Source organism: Lepus europaeus, chromosome 8 (assembly GCF_033115175.1).
Source record: "Lepus europaeus isolate LE1 chromosome 8, mLepTim1.pri, whole genome shotgun sequence".
Taxonomy (NCBI): domain Eukaryota; kingdom Metazoa; phylum Chordata; class Mammalia; order Lagomorpha; family Leporidae; genus Lepus; species Lepus europaeus.
In genome coordinates this window covers 38,845,558-38,859,507 of record NC_084834.1, presented here as the reverse complement: position 1 = coordinate 38,859,507, position 13,950 = coordinate 38,845,558, and the positions used below count along the sequence as shown (strand labels likewise).

The 13,950-nt window shown below is 42.1% G+C and overlaps 1 protein-coding gene across 8 annotated transcripts in view; it reads right to left on the bottom strand.

The window, feature by feature from the left end:
• Nucleotides 1–13,950, bottom strand: part of ELF2 (E74 like ETS transcription factor 2) — a 113,996-nt gene that overhangs the window by 61,286 nt on the left and 38,760 nt on the right. The window lies entirely within an intron of this gene.

Below are 13,950 nucleotides of genomic sequence, written 5' to 3'. Positions count from 1 at the left end.
AAAACCAGAGAATCTTTGAGGTAGATAGGCACATATGCTGGGATCACACTGTACCAAAAACAGAATTCTTTTTTTCCAATTTAAAGAAGAATTCCTAATTAACTTTTTAGTCCTCCACTTCAGCTGATAGGCAGACAGCCCAATGTTACTAGACATCCAAGGAAAAGCCTCCAACACAGAAAATAAACATAAAAACATATACATATTTCCTCACAGAGATAAAAGATTATAATCAGAAAATAAGAACAATATAATTTAGTAAGAAACTTAAAAATAAAATAGAGGGGTCGGTGCTGTGGCACAATGGGTTAACGCCCTGGCCTGAAGCGCAGGCATCCCATATGGAGTCGACCCCATACGGAGTTGACTCAGCTGCTCCACTTCCTGTCCAGCTCTCTGCTACGGCCTGGGAAACCAGTAGAGGACGGCCCAAGTCCTTGGGCCCTGCACCCAAGTGCAAGACCCGGAAGAAGCTCCTGGCTCCTGGCTCCGGATCAGTGCAGCTCCGGCCGTTGCAGCCAATTGGGGAGTGAACCATCGGATGGAAGATCTCTCTCTCTCTCTCTCTCTCTCTCTTTCTCTCTCTCTCTTTCTGCCTCTCCTCTCTCTGTGTAACTCTGACTTTCAAGTAAAATAGATAACTACACCTTTCAAAAAAAATGACTGATGCTGTGACAAAGTGGGTTACGACGACAAATAGCAGTGTTGGGATGCCATGCTGATTCACGTCCTGGCTGCTCTACTTCTGAACCAACTCTCTGCAATGGCCTGGGAAAGCAGCAGCAGATGGTCCAAGTGCTTGGATTCCCATGTGGGAAACCTGGGAGACCCGGAAGAAGCTCCTGCCTCCTGGCTTCAGTTTGGCCCAGCTCTGGCTGTTGCAGCCATTTGGGGAGTGAACCAGCGGATGGAGGACTCCTCTTCTCTGTCTGCCTCTGCCTCTCTTAAAAAAAAAGAAGTACAAAAGATAACAATATTCGAGGAACAGTTCAGGTGATTATTTAGTATCTGAGCAACAGGAACTCTAGAAAAATAAGGGGGAGGAAGAATAGAAGAAATCAAAGAAGCAAGTCAAGGATATTTTCTAGAACTGACAGTATGAGCTGTTCTTTCACTAGGTGTCTACTTAAAAAGAAAAAAATGAAGGGCCACCTATACTTAGGCATATCATAATACTGGGAACACAAAGATTCTGTAAGGTTCCATAAAGAAAATACAGGTTACACATAAACAAACAGGACACAGGTTTTAGTTTTCTCTATAGACATACTGGAAGAAAGATGACAATGGAGCCATTTCTTCAAAATTATGAAGGAGAACTATTTCCAATTCAGAATTCTTCACCCAGGCAAACAATCTTCCAAAAGCAGAATAAAGGTAATTTCTCATACATAAAATACCTGCCTTCCAGCCATCATTTTTCAAGATGCAAATGGAGAATGTATCTCACCAAAACAAGAAAGGGTAAACCTAAAAATAGATGACGTAGGAAACAGAACACAGGAGATCCAACAAGAGGCAACAGGACTCTTCAGGAAGATTATGCAGATTCCAAGATCCCAGCTGTGTACCAGATTTAAAGGGCAACCAGTACAGACTGGAGCAATGTGATTGCTGAGACAGCACGATGAGCTTTCACTCCCAAGATAACCACTGACAGTGTTCCTAAAGAGAGAATGCTCAGGTGAGCCTGTTCCAGATGTTTATCCCCACTTGGCTTGTGCTGATGTACCTACTCACTCCATTATGCCCTATTGCATGAATCAGCTGAGAACATTCACCTCACCTTCCAGAAGTGTTCTGCTTTGATCTACTCCTAAATGCTAGAGGAAGACCACCAATAGCTTAGAAACCAAAAATACAAAACAGCACCTTCTCCACATGACCATATACCCACTGAACGAATATGCAATACCAAGCACATACAGTAGCAATGCCAAATACCTGACCAGGATGTGACTTCTGTTTCCCCGGAATTAACTCCTGACATTGCTCACTGATTACCTAAAGAGAAGCTCTTGAAACTCAGTGAGGCTCACAATAGATTTCTCAGCTATCTTCTCCTGGAAGCTTTCATTTAACTATAATAATATTGCCCTTTCTTAACTAAGTTAGCTTTAATTTGGTACACCATTTGTTAAAAATCATATATCATTTAGGAATGTTTCTAACTCCCTGAATCATCTGCATATATACCATATATTCTGAATTCTTTTTTTTTTTTTTTGACAGGTAGAGTTAGACAGTGAGAGAGAGAGAGAGACAGACAGAAAGAAAGGTCTTCCTTTTCCGTTGGTTCAACCCCCAAGTGGCCGCTACGGCCAGCGCGTTGCAGCCAGTTCGTTGTACCGATCCGAAGCCAGGAGCCAGGTGCTTCCTCCTGGTCTCCCATGCGGGTGCGGGGCCCAAGCACTTGGGCCATCCTCCACTGCCTTCCCGGGCCACAGCAGAGAGCTGGACTGGAAGAGGAGCAACCAGGACAGAATCTGGCACCCCAACCGGGACTAGAACCCGGGGTGCTGGAGGCGGAGGATTAGCCTAGTGAGCCGCGGCACCCGCTATTCTGAATTCTATCATCTTACTTCAACTAGTCTCTTAAAATGACAGCAATGGGGGCCAGTGCTGAGGCATAGTGGGTAAAGCCATCACCTGCAGTGCCAGCATCCCATATGAGCTCTGATTCGAATCCCATCTGCTCTACTTCCGATCCAGCTATCTGCTATGGCTTGGGAAAGCACTGGAAAATAGCCCAAGTCCTTGGGCCCCTGCTCCCACCTGAGGGAGAAGCTCCTGGCTCCTGGCTTCTGATCGGCCCAGCTCCTTCCATGCTGCCATTTGGGGAGTGAACTAGCAGATGGAAGACTTTCTCTCTCTCTGTCTCTCTGTCTCTCTCTCTTTGCCTTTCAAATAAATAAATAAATCTTAAAAAAAACTGACAGTAATAACTAAAATTCTGTTTTACTTTTCATTCTTCACTGCTTCTCTGCAGCCTTTTAAACAATGATTATCACCTCATCTTAAAATTCTTTCTTCTGGGGTGGGTGTTTAGCTTGGTGGTTAAGGTTGCTCAAGTCCCATGTAAGAGTACCTGGGTTTGAAAACCAGAGCCAGCTCCTGACTGCAGCTTCCTGCTAACGTACACACGTACACACACACACACACACCAGGGCCAGCAGTGAAGACTCAAGAAACTGGGATCCTGCCATCCATGTAAGAGAACCACCTCCTTCTACTGTGCATTTGGAGAGTGAACCAGAATACAGAACGCTTATTCTTTCTCTCTGAAATTTTTAAAACTTGAATTCTTTATTCCTTCTTTGTCTACCACTCTGCATTTAAGCATCTCTCGATTCTTCTTTCACCTCCGATGACTGAAATCTGACAACTTACTATCACTCTATAGCATCTCCTCTCTTTTTACTGAATACCACCTTCTCTGTAAGCCCATTCCTTATGGTTTTAAGTAGAAACTCAATGCTTATGATTACTAAGTATACGTCCTCTACTTTGACCCATCTCCTGAATTCCAGAACCAAATTTTAAACTACTCAATATCATTACAGGAATTCAGCCAATACTTCAAGTTTAACATGTCTAAGCAGAACAAATTATCACCAACTCTCCCTGGTCCCCAACTTTGTGATCTCCTGTAACCTCAGGCTTCATATTTAAGAGATGATAACAATGTTCATACCTCATAAAGTCTCTTGTAAATTAATTATGCACAAAGTAGCATAGTGTACAGCACAAAATACTCAAGTAATGATGGCTATTTTTATATTGTAACAAAAATAATAATCCACAAATCTATTATGTGCCCTCAACTTGAAGGATCTTCTCACACCATAATCAAATCACCTGTGTTACTTCTTTACACAAAAAAAATTTTAATGACTTCCCATTTGTCTAAAAGCAAAGTTTAACACACTAAATGACAGTCTTAACACTCTGATATATAACTCCAAACCCATCCGTTCCACAAGTTGAATTGTATCCCCACCATGCAAACTGTTTTTTGAATAGGACCTTATTTGCCAACAGAGTCTTCACAAATGATCAAGGTAAGATGAGATCATCAGGACAAGTCCTAAACTAATTTGAATATATCCTCATTAAAAGGAGGGAGGGATTTTGGACAAAGACCAACACAAATAGAGAGAAAACAATGTATAAACACAAGAACATAATGTACAAGCCAAGAATGGCCTGAAGCTAACAAAAACCAGGAGAGGAATGAGACATTCTCTCTCTTAACCCTCAGAAGAATATATCAGCACCTTGATATTGAACTTCAGAATTGTAGGGCAATAAATTTCTATTGTTTAAGTCACTTTGATATTGTTATGGCAATAAACTAATACCTTTAAAGCCTTATTTTCTACATTATTTCACATCAGCTGTTTGACTACTGACATTGTTTTTATTTTTTTATTTTTTATTTTTTATTTTGACAGGCAGAGTGGATAGTGAGAGAGAGAGACAGAGAGAAAGGTCTTCGTTTTGCCGTTGGTTCACCCTCCAATGGCCGCCACGGCCAGCGCGCTGCAGCCGGCGCACTGCACTGATCCCAAGGCAGGAGCCAGGTGCTTCTCCTGGTCTCCCATGGGGTGCAGGGCCCAAGGACCTGGGCCATCCTCCACTGCACTCCCTGGCCATAGCAGAGAGCTGGCCTGGAAGAGGGGCAACCGGGACAGAATCCAGCGCCCCGACCAGGACTAGAACCCAGTGTGCCGGCGCTGCAAGGTGGAGGATTAGCCTGTTGAGCCATGGCGCCGGCCCCGACATTGCTTTTAATTCCTAAACAAAAGCACAGCTTTGACTTTTGCTCATGTTATACTGCAGCCTCCACATCTGTCGAAATGATTTTCATCTGCTAAAGGACCAGTTCAGGACTGGTATTGCGACGTAGCAGGTTAAGCATCCACATGCAATGCCACAACCCTATATGAATAACAGTTCAAGTTCTGGCTGCACCACTTTTGATCTAACTCCCTTGCTAATGAGCCTGAGAAAGCAGCAGAAGATGGCCCAAGTGCTTGGGTCCCTGCAATGTCCCTGAAAATAAAAAAACACAAGTAGATTTGATCCTAGTATGAGAAGACCCTTCCAAATTGCTGATACTAGTATAGTAATCCTTTCACCACAGTAGTTTAGGAACACACAAATAGACATGAAATACAAGAGTATGATAGAAACACATATATTTGTTTAAAATTTTTTCCTTGTGATCGACTTAACATCACCTTCAAAAGTCTTATCAAAACTGAAACATGAGGCCTGCACAATGACGTAGCATGTAAAACTGACACCTGAGGCACTTGTGTCATATGGGAGCCAGTTCGAATCCCGGTTGCTCCACTTCCAATTCATCTCTCTGCTAATGGCCTCAAAAAGCAGCAGAAGATGGCCCAAGTGCTTGGGCCTCTGCACCAACACGGAAGACCTGGCTCCTGATCAGCCCAGTTCAGGCCAGTGTAGCTATTTGGGGAGTGAACCAGGGATGGAAGATCTTCTTCTCTGTCTCTCCCTCTCTATAACTCTGAATTTTAAATAAAATAAATAAATATTTTGAAAAAAAATTTAAAATAAAAATGCATATTTGAAGGGAAATAGCAGATGGAAGATCTTTGTGTCTCTCCCATTCTGTCTCTCAAATAAATCAATAAATTTTTTTAAAAAGCAAAAACTGAAACACAAGGTTTGTCAGATTTTTAGGAACTAATCTCATCTATCTCCCCTAGAAGCTGTTCCAAATAAATATTACCTAACTAAAAACTACTTGCAGCCAGCGCCACGGCTCACTAGGCTAATCCTCCGCCTGCGGCGCTGGCACACAGAGTTCTAGTCCCGGTTGCTCCTCTTCCAGTCCAGCTCTCTGCTGTGGCCCGGGAAGGCAGTGGAGGATGGCCCAAGTGCTTGGGCCCCCAACCCGCATGGGAGACCAGGAGGAAGCACCTGGCTCCTGGCTTTGGTCAGCGCAGTGCACTGGCTGCAGCGCACTGACTGCAATGGCCATTGCGGGGTGAACCAATGGAAAAAGGAAGATCTTTCTCTCTCTCTCACTGTCCACTCTGCCTGTCAAAACAAAACAAAACAAAACAACTACTTGCTATGCTAAGCCAGTTTTAAGATTAGCCACTAACTTAGATGTTCATAAAGGCAAAAGAAAAAAAATATTAGAAAATAACCAAATAAATTAACATATGTCCATACAACAAAAAATTGTTAAGCATCGATTAATAGGTTAAGGCAGGTATATATATATATTGGAATGGAAGATTATCCATGATACAAACAAGTGGGAGATGGAGTTGGAAGAATGAGCTATAGAACAGCATTATATAATTCCAGCTACATATTTATTTTGCATGTACACTAAAAGTTTAGAAAAATATACCTCAAACTATTAATAACATGGTGGGAGAGAGGTGAGCAGGTAAGAGATGGACTTTCATTTTCTCAATGTGTTTCAGTTTGCTGTTTTTTTACAATAATCCTGTATAACTAAGAAAAATCAAAAGGTTTTCTTTTGGCCGGCACAGCGGCTCAATAGGCTAATCCTCCGCCTTGCAGCACCGGCACACCAGGTTCTAGTCCCAGTCGGGGCACCGGATTCTGTCCCGGCTGCCCCTCTTCCAGGCCAGCTCTCTGCTATGGCCCAGGAGTACAGTGGAAGATGGCCCAAATGCTTGGGCCCTGCACCCCATGGGAGACCAGGATAAGCACCTAGCTCCTGCCTTGGGATCAGCGCAGTGCGCCGGCTGCAGCGCGCCGGCCACGGCAGCTATTGGAGGGTGAACCAACAGCAAAGGAAGAACTTTCTCTCTCTCTCTCTCACTGTCCACTCTGCCTGTCAAAAAAAAACAAAAAAAAAGTTTTCTTTTAAATTTAAAAATAATTGAGATGACAACCACAAAAACTTAAAGCCAATGGGGCGGGCTCTTTGGCTTAGCAGGCTAAACTTCCACCTACAGTGATGGCATCCCATATGAGCGCAGATTCAAGTCCTGGCTGGTCCACTTTCAATCCAGCTCCCTGCTAATGTGCCTGGGAAAGTAGCAGAAGATGGCCTAAGCCCTTGGGCCCCTGCACTCACGTGGGAAAACAGGAAGAACCTCTTGCCTACAGCTCTTGCCCTCTTGCCACTGTGGCCACTTGGGGAGTGAACAGAAGTTAGAAGCGCTCTCTCTCTCTCTCTCTCTCCTCCCTTCCTCCCCTCCTTCTCTCTGTATCTGCCTTTCAAATATGAACAAAGAAATCTTTAAAAAAAAAAAAAAAAAACTTAAAGCCAAGAGGTAATTTGGAAACTTTAAAAAGAAATACCAAGTGAATAATATTGAATTTGTGGCAGAATCTGCCTCAACAGCTAAAAATCTAATATATATTTTTACTGAATTTAAATTTTACTTTTAATTAGCTTTATCTACGTATATTTATATAAATAAACTGTACCCATTCTAAGTATTCATGGATTATCACAAGCATAGACATCCCTGTAACTACCGTTACAGTCAAGAAACGTATTTTCATTACTCCACAATTACACCACTGAAAAAGTAAACAACACACCTGTACACACTATACAAGGCCTAGGCAACCATCAAGTTACCCCTATAGATTCCTAATTTTAAGATTCATGGAGCCAGTGCCATGGCTAATTTGGTTAATCCTCTGCCTGTGGCGCTAGCATCCCATATGGGTGCCAGGTTCTAGTCCTGGTTGCTCCTCTTCCAATCCAGCTCTCTGCTGTGGCCCGGGAGGGCAGTGGAGGATGGCCCAAGTGGTTGGGCCCCGCACCCGCATGGGAGACCAGGAGGAAGCACCTGGCTCCTGGCTTTGGATCGGCTCAGCGCTGGCCGTAGTGGCCATTTGGGGAGTGAACCAATGGAAGGAAGACCTTTTTCTCTCTCTAACTCAAATAAATTTAAAAAAAAAAAAAGATTTATTTATTTATTTGAAAGGCAGAGGCACAGAGGGCAGGGTGGGGGGGAGCCTACCATCTACTGGTTCACTCCCCAAATGGCAGCAATGGCAGGAGCTGGGCAAATCCAAAACCAGGAAGGAGCCAAGAACTTCTTCCAGGTCTCCCATGTGGGTAGCAGGGACCCAAGGACTTGGGCCATTTTCTACTGCTTTCCTAGGCCGTAGCAGAGGGCTGGATCAGAAGCGGAGCAGCCAGGACTTGAACTGGTGCCTACGTGGGATGCTGGTATTGCAGGCGGTGGCTTTACCCACTACACCACAGTGCCAGCCCAAGATTCCTACTTCTACAGATCTGCCTTTTCTAAAATTTTATATTGAAATCAATAATGGATGCACTTGTACATCCCACTTCTTTAATATTAGTATGCATCAATAGTTCATCTTGCTGAAAATTCCATTGTAGACACACCAACTGTTTATCCATTTACCTATCTTCATATGGCTATGGTGCTCCAATAAACACCCCTGCTCTTCTCTTCCCTTCCTTCCATTCCATATTTACCGACAAGTCAAGTTAGCAGATCAAACAGTAATTACACATTTACTCTAAAAAAAACTATCAAATTATTTTCCAAAGTGGTTATATTATTTTACATTCCCATTAGCCATGTAAAGTTCCAGCTGCTCCCCATTACTTCCATTACTGATGTAGCATAACTCCATAAAACTGTCCATTGCCAGCATTATGGCACAGCAGCAGGTAAAGCCTCTGCCTGCAGTGCTGGCATCTCATACGGGCACCAAATGGAGTCCCGGCTGCTCCACTTCCAATCCAGCTCTCTGCTAGGGCCAAGGAAAGCAGCAAACGGTCCATATCTTTGGGTCCCTGCACCCACATGGGAGACCTGGAAGAAATTCTTGGCTCCTGGCTTTGGATCAGCACAGCTCCAGCCATTACACCCATTTGGAGAGTGAACCAGCAAACAGAAGACCTCTTTTTCTCTCTCTCTCTGTGCCTCTGCCTCTCTAACTCTGCCTTTCAAATAAATAAAATAAATCTGAAAAAAAAAAGAAAAAAAAAAAGATTCCCGATTTAAATTCCACCATTTTGTGCTAAGTGTAGAGTAGGATGCTCTCTGTGGTTTTCAACTGCATTTCCTTGATAGCTAATAATATCTAGTATTTTTGTGTTTACTGGTTATTCACAGTTATCTGTTCAAATCTATTACCTATTATAATGGGTTACTTCTACCTTATTATGTGTTGAGAATAACAACTTTGTCAGTATATATGCTATAAATATTTTCTTCCAATCTCTGGTTTTCCATTTTATTACGATAACAGTATTTTTTAAAGAGCAAAAGTTTTTAAATTAAATGAAGTGCATTTTTTAAAAGTTCATGTTCTTTTGTGTTCAACCTAAGAAATTACTGCCTAGTTCAAGGATAAGAACATTTTCTCTTCTGTTCTCTTCTGAAAATTTTTATAGTTTAGATTTTATATTGTTGTCAACATTGAACTACTGTGTACCATGTGAGAAAGTACTGTGGTTCAATTATTTGCATATTGATATCCAGATGCTCCACCATCATTTGTTAAAGACTATCCCTTCTCCATTGAATTATATTTCTCTCTGCTTCTGCCTCTCTGTAACTCTGCCTTTCAAATAAGTAAATAAATCTTTTAAAAAAAATCATACTTATATAAGAGTACTTCAAAAAGACTGTGGCAAAACTGAATTAAAAGATAAGCATTTCTGGGTGCAAAAAAGTTTCGATTCACATAAGAAATATTTAAGGCCGGCGCCGTGGCTTATCAGGCTAATCCTCCACCTTGCGGTGCCAGCACACCAGGTTCTAGTCCCAGTTGGGGCGCCAGATTCTATCCCGGTTGCCCCTCTTCCAGGCCAGCTCTCTGCTATGGCCCGGGAAGGCAGTGGAGGATGGCCCAAGTACTTGGGCCCTGCACCCACATGGGAGACCAGGAGAAGCACCTGGCTCCTGCCTTCGGATCAGCGCGGTGCACCGGTCGCAGCGGCCATTGGAGGGTGAACCAATGGCAAAAAGGAAGACCTTTCTCTCTCTCTCTCTCTCACTATCCACTCTGTCAAAAAAAAAAAAAAAATTCAAAAAGTTCATGGAAAATGAACATTATGGAAAAAATGTTTTGCACCAAAATAAACTTATTTCATTTTCCATGAACTTTCTCAAGCACCCTCATGATGTGTGGTTCTATATCACATTCCACTGACCAGCCATGTCCACTGGTACACCAATAATACACTGTCTCAATTAGTAAAGCTTCATAGTAAGTCTTCAAATCAGATGGGTGAGCCCCGCAGCTTTGTTCGTAAACCATGTCTTCCAATCCATAAAAAACGCTTTATCTCCATTTATTCAGGTCTTTAATTCTCAACAATATTCTGTAGTTTACTGTGCACAGGTTTTCCACAGATTTCAATAAATTTATCCCTTTGCTATTTGATAACTGTTAAATAGTACTGCTTTTAAAATTTCATTTTCCAATTTATGTTACTAGTATATATAATTATTTTTACATAGTTTAAGTTTCTTTTTTTTTAAGATTTTTTATTTATTTAAATAACAGGTGGAGTTACAGAGAGTGAGAGAGAAAGAAAGGTCTTCCTTCCATTGGTTCACCCCCCAGGCACTTCTTTCTGGTCTCCGATGTGGGTGCAGGGGCCCAAGCACTTGGGCCATCCTCCACTGCTTTACCGGGCCACAGCAAAGAGCTGGACTGGAAGAGGAGCTACCAGAACTAGAACCTGGCACCCATATGGGATGCCAGTGCCGCAGGCGGAGGATTAGCCAAGTGAGCCACGGTGCCGGGCCCAGTTTCCTTATATCTTTCAATCATTCTAAATTTACTAGTTTTAAGAGTTACTGTGTAGATTCCTTAGGAATTTCTATGTGAATGACTGTATATTCTAAAAACAAAGACAGTTTTACTACATCTTTTTGAACAAGAGTCTTCTTTTTCTTGACTTGTAGTAATGTTGTCAGTGTAATGTTGAATAGAAATGCTTGGAGTAGACATTGAGACTTTGCTCCCCATCTTAAAAGGAAAACTAGCCAGTGTTTCACCTAAAGCATAATGTTGGCTGTGGGTTTTCACAGATGCACTTCATCAGGTTTCAGACTTGACTTTTATTACTAGTTCAGGCTGTCTATATAATGAATAGGTGTTGAATTATGGCAAAGGAGTTTTCTGTATCTACTAATATGATTACATAATTTTTCTTTTTCACTGTTAATATAGTGAATTACATTGATTAAACCTACCTTCATGTAATAAACTTCATTTGGTCATGACATGATCCCTTTTATATGCTGCTGGCTTTGATTGTTAGTGCTTTATTAAGAATCCTCGTGAAGAGGCAGGTATTGTGGCACAGCAGGTTAAAGCCACTGCCTGCAATGCCAGCATCCCATATGGGTGCCAGTTCATGTGCTGGTTGCTTCACTTCTAATCCAGCTCCCTGCTAATGGCCTGGGAAAAGCAGTGGAAGACAGCCCAAGTGCTACGGCCCCTGCTACCCATATGAGAGACCTGGAAGAAGCTCCTGGCTCCTCCTGGCATTGGCCTGGCCCAACTCTAGCCATTGCAGCCATCTGGGGACTAAACCAGCAGATGGAAAATCTCTCTCTTTCTCTCTCTTCCCCTCTCTCTCTCTGTAACTCTGCCTTTCAAAAAGATAAATAAATCTTAGGAACAAAAAAGGAACGCTTTTTAGAATGTTTGTGAAGGATGTCCGTTTGTAGTTTTCTTTTCCTACCCTATAATACACATCTCTATCTGTGCATAGGGGACTGTCTGCTCTAGCTGACTACAATTCTAAAGATCTCCCAGTGAATTCTGAATTACTGAGCTTACACTTTTCTGGACATTCTTTACCTTGTTTCCTGGAATACTGCATTACACCTGAACAGGTTATTATTCAGCCATTGACTCAGGGACCCCAAGGCAGAGTTCTGGTGTTCTTTCCCTGGGCAGCATCTTCCTACTAAATACTCTACCCCTAAGCTTAGCTGCTTCAGTCTCCAAAATCCTAAATTTTGTTTCCTCAACTGAGTGTTACAGTTAAGCTCTGTTAAGACACCTTTTCCCTACACTGTGGTCCAGAAAGGCTCTGAGCAATACGCCAGTACAATCACAGAAATGACCTTCTTTTTATCAAGAAGTACAGTCCTATGCTGACCGTTGTCCAGTGTTTCAAAAATGTGGTTTCATATGTTTTGTCCTGTTTTCTAGTTGTTTATGATGGGAGTATTAAGTCTGGACTCAGTTATTTCATCAAAACCTGAAGTGGAAGAACTCTCAATCTCTGCCAGAGCAGACACTCTCTAGTACTTGCATTTGTTGTATAACTTCAAAATTTTATTTAAACTCATTTAAAAGCTTTTTCTGTATTTTTAAAAATGATTTATTTACTTAATTGAGAAGTAGAGTTACAGACAGAGCTCTTTCATCCACTGGTTCACTCCCCAAATGTCTGTAACAACCAGAGCTGGGCCATCTTCTGCTGCTTTCCCAGGCCATTCGTAGGGAGCTGGATCAGTAGTGGAGCAGCCAGGAGTGCCCATATGGGATGCTGGCACTGCAGAAGGAGGTTTACCAGCTGTGCCACAGCACTGGCTCCTTTTTCTGTATTAACCTCCCATTTCTGATAGATCCACCTGTAATATATTTGTTCCTGCTATTACTAAGGCTTGTATGATTAATTTTCCAAATTTGTCCTAATATTTGATAGACATGGAATTAAAATATATAGGTTAATTGTGGTAAACTGACCTCCACAATATTGACCATTCCCATCTCTCCTGCCCAAGTACAAAGTATATCTCTTGGGGCCAGTGTGTGATGCAGCTGGTTGGGCTCAGGTCCGAAAGCCAGTTCTCATCCTGGCTACTCTGCTTCCAACATCCAGCTCCCTGCTGATGTGCCGGGGGAGGTAGCAGATGGTCCAAATGCTTGGGCCCCTGCCAACTCTATGTGAGACCTGGATGGTGTTCTGGACTCCTGGCTTTGGCCTGACACAGAACCAGCTGTTACAGCCATTTGGGTAGTGAACCAGCAGATAGAAGATCTCTTTCTTTATCTTCCTTCTCCCTCCCCCTCTCTCCTTCTCTACCCAAAAAAAGTCTTACCTCTTTGTTAGTTGAAGCCTTCTTTCATATGCTTCAGTCTCATTGATTAATAATATTCAAATGGGTACCATACATCTTTTATAATTATTCCCCAATATTTTACATTTTTTGATAATTTTCTGATAGGGGTCTTATTTTTCATGGTGTATTCTAATAATCAACGTCTTTACAAAGTAAAGCTAGTTATTGTTTATGGTAATTTTGTACCCAAACTACCAAAAACTCTAGTAGTTCCAATGGGTTTTTGGAATTCCCTCTAGTTGTGTCAAGTAAAGAACATATCTGCCGGTAATAATTTGGTACCTTTTATAGTATGTTTATAGTTTTTCATTATCATGTACCATTGTAGGAAAATATTCAGTAATAGTAATGGTAGTGACCATGCTTATCTTCTTTCCAATTTTGTTAAGTGATTACATATATAAAGACCTAGCATAGTGTCTGGCATTAAAGAGACTTTAGAAACCTTCGTTCTTATCATTATCTCTATTATTCATTAATGTATTTCTTTTCTTTTAAGGTTTATTTATTTATTTATTTATTTGAAAGTCAGAGTTACAGTGATAGAGGGAGCAGAGAGAGAGGAGAATATTCATCTGTCTGCTGGTACACTTCCCAGATGGCCACCAATAGTCAGAACTGAGCCAGGCCAAAGTCAGGAGCCAGGAGCCTCATCCAGGTCTCACATGTAGTGCACGGATCCAAGCACTTAGGCCAATTCTGTTTTACCAGACACATTAGCAGGGAACTAGATCAGAAGTGGAGCAGCCGAGACTAGAAATGGCACCCATATGAGAAGCTGGCACTGCAGACTGTGGCTTAACCCCCTATGCCACAACACAGGCCCCTCTTCATTCCA